The sequence below is a fragment of the Carica papaya genome, chromosome 2, assembly GCF_054855325.1.
Source record: "Carica papaya isolate Zhongbai chromosome 2, ASM5485532v1, whole genome shotgun sequence".
Taxonomy (NCBI): domain Eukaryota; kingdom Viridiplantae; phylum Streptophyta; class Magnoliopsida; order Brassicales; family Caricaceae; genus Carica; species Carica papaya.
Window position 1 is genome coordinate 24805689 of NC_142310.1, and position 6545 is coordinate 24812233.

General features: G+C 42.2%; 1 pseudogene; it reads left to right on the forward strand.

Annotated features, from left to right (window-relative positions):
* The first annotated feature begins 5753 nt into the window (after window positions 1–5753).
* LOC148268887 (agamous-like MADS-box protein AGL80 pseudogene) lies at window positions 5754–6332 on the forward strand (annotated as a pseudogene).
* Window positions 6333–6545: the final 213 nt, after the last annotated feature.

The following is a 6545-nucleotide window of genomic DNA, read 5'->3' on the forward strand; positions in this document are numbered from 1 at the left end:
TTAGAGAAGACCTGTGCACCCTACAGCTGATCGAAGAGGTCATCAATTCTTGGAAGGGGATATTTGTTCTTGATCGTAACCTTGTTCAATCCTCTGTAATCAATACATAGTCTCAACGTTCTATCTCCCTTCCTTACAAAAGTGACTCCAGCACCCCAAGGGGACACACTGTGTCTAATAAAATCACTTTCTTGTAATTCAGTGATCTGTTTCCTCAACTCTTCCATCTCAATACGGCTCATGTGGTAAGGAGCAACCGAAATGGGCTGGGTGCCTGGCTGTAAGTCTATAGTGAACTCGACTTTTTTGTCCACTGTTAGTCCGGGTAGTTCGTCCAAAAAGACATCTAGAAAGTCTCGGACTACCAGAATCTCTTGGATACAAATTTCCTTCTTGGGCTTGCCTAGTTAGAGAAAATAGCAAGATTAAGGTACAAAAAAAATTAAGAAAACTTACCATCAAGGAATAAGTACTAAATGATTTTATTAATTTGTAAATGGCTCCTCATTGGGAGGATTGAATACAATTTTCTTGTTAAAGCAATCTATGGTGGCGTGATGTGCCGCTAACCAATCCATTCCTAAGATTACATCAAAATCCCTCGTGTCTAACCCTATCAGGTCTACACTCAGTTTTCTATTTACTATCTCCATGGCACAAGCCCTGTAGATAACTTTTCCTAATAGTGTTTCACCCCCAACAGTAGACACAAACAACAATGAATCAAGTTTATCAGGTGATACATTAAGTTTGGAAGCAAAAACATGTGAAACAAATGAATGCGATGCACTAGTGTCAAAATAAACATGAGCAATATGGTCACAGATAGTGTACATACCCTGTACCACGTCCGGGTCGGCGTCGGCATCCTGCTGGGTAAGGTTGTAAACCCTGCCCTAAAAAAGAGTTCTCCCTTGGTTCTGGTTCCTCGGGCACTCTCTCGAATAGTGCTGGGCACTACCACATATGCGACAGATGTTGTTGAGATGGTAGCATGGTCGGTCCCCGTGATCCCTGCCACAGTGCTGGCAGATCTTTCCACATGCTGCCCCTGGAGCCTGAGGAGGGGCCTGGATCACTGGTCTGGGCCTCTTATTTTATGGATCGGCATAGTAGGTACTGGTCTGCAGGGTGGAGCCGAGGGCGGTGACTCCCTGCTGACTGAGGACGGGTGTTGAAACTCCTCTCCACAATCTGTGCATTTGCTAGAATTGCTGAGTATGTCTTGAGCTCCAGTACCAATAAGTGTTGCTTGATTTCTGGGTGGAGGCCCCACTAGAATCTCCTGGCCTTCCTGCCTTCATCCATCAATGTCTCCGGGGAGTATCAGCCCAACTCTAGGAACTTACTAGCATATTCCGATACCGTCATGTTTCCCTGGACCAGCTGAACAAACTCCATCTCCTTCAGGTGTCGGATGTGCTCAGGGAGATACTCCGCATAGAAGGCCATTAAGAACTGCTCCCAAGTGGCTGGTGTAGCCAGGGTGGTCTGCTTGAGCTCCCACCAACGACCTGCTTCCCCTACCAGCATGTAGGATAGCAAGGGCAGCTCTCTGCTCAGGAACCACTCTCAAGGTCTTGAAAGCTCTCTCAGTCTCTGCCAACCAGTATTGGGCATCTTCAAAAGAGGATCCCCCTGCAAAAGTGGAATGGTTCAATCTCCTGTACCTCTCTATGTAGCCTGGGTCGATCAAGGAAGGAGCTGGGTCCCGTGGAAGAGGGACTTGGCCCAGCTGGGGATAGACTGGGGGGCCTTGTGGTGGCACCTGCTGATATGGTGGGGGCACCGGATTGTACTGTGGCAGTGTCAGACAATACGGTGGCTGGGGCACCGGTTCATACTGCGACGGTTGTGCCGGGTGGTACTGTGGTGGAGCAGGCTCATGCCGGGGTGGCTCGGGATCCGCTTGCTGTAGCGGTGGCTCAACCCGTGGTAGTGGGGGAGGTTCGGGTAACTCCCTTCTCTCCTCTCGACCTTGCTGGGCAGCCATGATCCTTTCTAGTATCTCAAATATTTTGTCCACATCTTCCCAAAGCGAATCATCCCGGGCTGCTCGGGTTAGTGGGGGTCTTCCTCTCCTTATTTCTTTGCACCTGCATTTCACACGGAAGAGTTGAGTAACGATTTATCGGTGGGTATTTCTCTAAGCATTATTGTGTAAGGGATGAGTCTGAGGAACGCAGCTCTGATACCAACTGTAAAAGCCCCGGAATTTTAAATGAAGATGTATGTATCAAAAATTTTAAATACGGAAGCGAAATAAAAATTTTGATTAACATCCCTTACACAATAACCATAAACGTATTCAACGTATAAAAGAATAAGCTAATTAAAAGAAATACTCGAAATAAAAACTATAAATAGAACTATAAAATCTTTAGGCCTCTAACTCGCCGTCTTCCTGCGGAACAGACTCGGTAACCACGTCTTCCTGATCTGAAATAGTTAAGAAAGGAATGAACTACACTAGCACAGTAAAGACATCACACTATCTCACTACCACAGAAGTAAAGGTTGGTAGAAAACAAAAACGTCCAATGGAGCATAATTTATAACAAACTCATTTATTAATGATAAAAACCTTTACTGTCCACTTACCTTAGTGAGATTCGTGAAAATAACATATGGAAACAATAACATTATAACCATCATAAAATCATATACGCTTTATAACATAACACATGTTATACTTTTGCACTTCAATAATCAGACAATAAATTTCCTCTTTTACCAGCCTACTAGTATCCGTGGGGATCCATAGGGGGTCCCCGCTACACGTGAACCATCAACATTAATAATCTGATTCCAGGGCTGTCCCCATACCCCATCCGGTATGGGCGCCAAAATAATGAACCTCAACATACAGTCCCATACCCCGTCCGATATGGGAGCCAAAACCATAAACCTCAATACCCCGTCCGGTATGAGGATGAAATAGGCCGTCCCCATACCCAGTCCGGGATGGGCGCCAAACACATAAGGTCTCCATATCCCGTCCGATATGAGAGACCACGTTCCTAGTAGGGTTCCCTACGGATCCAGTCCGTCCACCATCTCCCAAGATATCTAGTAAGACTGTCCACATTATCTATTTATCAATTCACATAACCTTTTTTCCATTTTCCTTGGTCTCAATTTTCCAATCATACACAAACACGTAAACCAATAATGAACACCAAACAAAACAACACAACATCGGGTTCACCATAATTCAAAACATAATAAAAAAAACCATGATTCATGCATACGAAATCATAAAATAAACACATTAGGTACCATACTGTATTTAAAACTATAAAATAGATCAAACAACAACTGACCAAAAAATACATCAGATTCGGGCTCCATTAGCAACCTTAACTAATTATACACAATTCATGAAATACCATTTTATCATTCATTGAGCTTTAATATCGTGATAGAAAATAGGGTGAGAAATCCTTACTTGTTTTGGCGTCTGAAATCAGCTCTACAATGTGCCTACGGGCTGTCCCTAAATTCCCTAAATTTTCCCCGGGAAACTGAAACGCACTACCAGTACCTGCACGTGTCCCAAAAAACCCCAAATCAGACCCAGGGCCCCTTTTCAGCCAATATCAGAATTTCGGCACGACGGCTCCACCGAGCTTCAGCGACGGCACCGCCGTCCGCGGCGGTGATCCGCCTCGAGTTGACCATTCTCGGATGTTTTTGGTCAAATTTTGCCAAACTTGCATTGGTTCCTACGATAAAACAACCCTAGGGCCCTCGGTGGGCCAAAAAATCACGAAAAACTGAGACTTATCGGCGGCGAAGCTCTCTGGTGCGGCGGCTTCTCCGGTGCGAGTCTCGATTTGATGTTTTGCTCTGGTCAACCTGTAGAGAAAAGGACGGTGATCACAGTGGTGTAAAAATTGCATCGAACGGGAACCAGAAAAGGCCTCACCGGAGACAAAAACTGAGGGAAGCTGCGGCGGCGGTGCTGGACTTCGGCGGTGTTTTCCAGCCGATTGGCCGGTGGTTTGCCTCTAATTTGGCCATAGGCTGATTCAGCATCGAAAAATGAGCCAAAGGGAGAAAATTTACATCGTTTAGCAGTCGAAAAACCCTCCGATGCGGCGGCGGGTGGCGGCGGCCGGCTCCTCCGGTGACTGGTTCTTCTTCTCTGGCGAGGGTACTGGCGGCTACGGTTTGGGGTCAGGTGTGGGTGAGGTTATTTATAACCTTCCCCTTTTAATCTCAGTCGTCCATCACGATTTAATCTGGGCTGTCCGGTCGTGATTAAAATAGGAATAAATCTTGATCGTCCATCGCGATACGATCTGTGCCGTCCGTGCGTGATTCAATCTGGGCCGTCCGTGCGTGATTCAATCTGGGCCATCCGCACGCGTGAGATCTAGGCCGTCCGTGCGCGTGAGATCTAGGCCGTCCGCACTCGTGAGATCTGGACCGTTCGATTCCGTGCACGTGGATCGCCCACATGCCTCCGTCCCGCATGGCCTCTCGCGTCAACTTCCTTGCCACACGGCGTGTTCTGGTTGGCCGAGACTGCTGACTGGGCTGCTGACGTGGCTGCTGACGTAGCACAACTTTTTTAAATTGTGTTTTGACCCCCGATTTCTGATTTTCTTTTCAAAAACACTACCAGAATCTAAATTTTCACCCATTTTTTTCAAAATCAATTTCAATTAAATTTCAAAAATAATTTTACCCTATTTTATCATTATTATTATTTTTTATTTTTATTAAATTAAATTAAATTAAATTAAAACCTTATAAATTAAATATTGAAAAATTAAACTAAAATTCTAATATAAATTAAAATAAATTAAAAAATAAAAATAATAAAATTTGGGTGTTACAGTATTCCATAAAGATAAAATCAAATATATAACTGCTCTAATAATCATATTCTATGTACTACATACCAAATGAAATAATTAATTATTATGGAGTTCAGAAAAAATCACCATGTGCCTACATTATATGTATAATTATTATGAAATCTTGTGCATGTGTAATTAAATTTTCTTTGGTAACAATAAAGTTTTGGAGTGTAAAGTTTGCAGAAGAAATTAAAAGATGAAGAAAACCAGCATTGATTTTAAGGATGATCACATATTTTTCTTATAAATAAAATTTATTTTTGCGAATTAGAAAAAAATGAATATTGACATTAATGCATAAAAGCAAATAAAAAACAATATATCTATGGTTTTTGTTTCTTTTTTAAAAAAGTAAAAAATAAAATGTTGGAAGGTGTAGGAGATCAAAACACATAATTAAGTTTGATTTGGAAGGAGGTGGCCACATTAGTTGATGATTAAGAGTAATATCTGTGAGTGTGTATAAGATAAGGAGGTGTGTATGGTTGCCATGTATGATTAATTTCAAGTGTGAATGCATGCTGGGACAATGCAAGAGAGAGTAGGTATATAAGTGCATTACAATGAATCAATAACTTGTAATTAAAAGGGAGGATTGGATGATTTTAGATAAGTGTAGCCTTTCAATATTTTACTAATTAAATTTTGTGAATTACACTCCTTAAATGACAAGATTTTCCCATATCCCCTATTAAAGGCATAACATTTTTGGAGATAATTTGAACATTTACCTTGCAATTTTAAAATGCACCACATCTTACCTTACATTGTATATTCTACTATATTAAAATGCTCCACTTCCCATTCCTTACTAATAACTATTCAATGTTTGTCTCATTCTATATATACACTCTCTTGCTCCTTGGACAGACACGACAAAACACCATGACTAAAAAAAACGTTAAGCTCGCTTATATCACTAACGACTCTGCAAGAAAAGCCATGTTCAAACAAAGAAATAAGGGATTGATGAAAAAAGTGAGTGAACTCAGCACTCTCTGCGATGTCAAAGCCTGTGCAATAATTTACAGCCCCTATGACTCAAAACAAGAGGTTTGGCCTTCCCCTTTCGGAGCCCAATGCGTACTTTCTGATTTTAAGAGGTTGCCCGAGATGGAGCAAAGCAAGAAAATGGTGAATCAAGAGAGTTTCTTGTGCCAAAAGATCGCTAAGGCAACTAATCAACTGAAGAAACAGTGCAAGGACAATCGCGAGAAAGAGATCACGTATATCATATTCCAAAGTCTTATCGGGAAGCCCCTCCACCAACTCAACCTTATTAATCTCAAAAATTTGTGTTGGCTCATTGAACAATACTTCAAAGAAATCCAAAAGAGTATTGGAACACTCTGGAAGTCACCTCAGCCTCAAGAGGCCACAGACGCAGGAGTGATGAAGGGTCCTAAGGAGACATTCACTAAGATCACGGAGGATCATCCGGTGCAGATGTTGCAGCAGCTATAGATGTGGTTCATTGATGGGATGAACCCGCAAGCACATCACCAACAATCTTGAGCAGATGGGGAATAAGCGGAGATGATGGTGCCATTCACCCATAAGAACAACCAGAATAATGGACTGATATGGTCTAGTGGGTTTAACTTCCCTTAGGAATCGAGTATTATGATATTTAATTTTAAATTTTTTGGAGTGTTGTTGGAGATGTACTTTAAATAA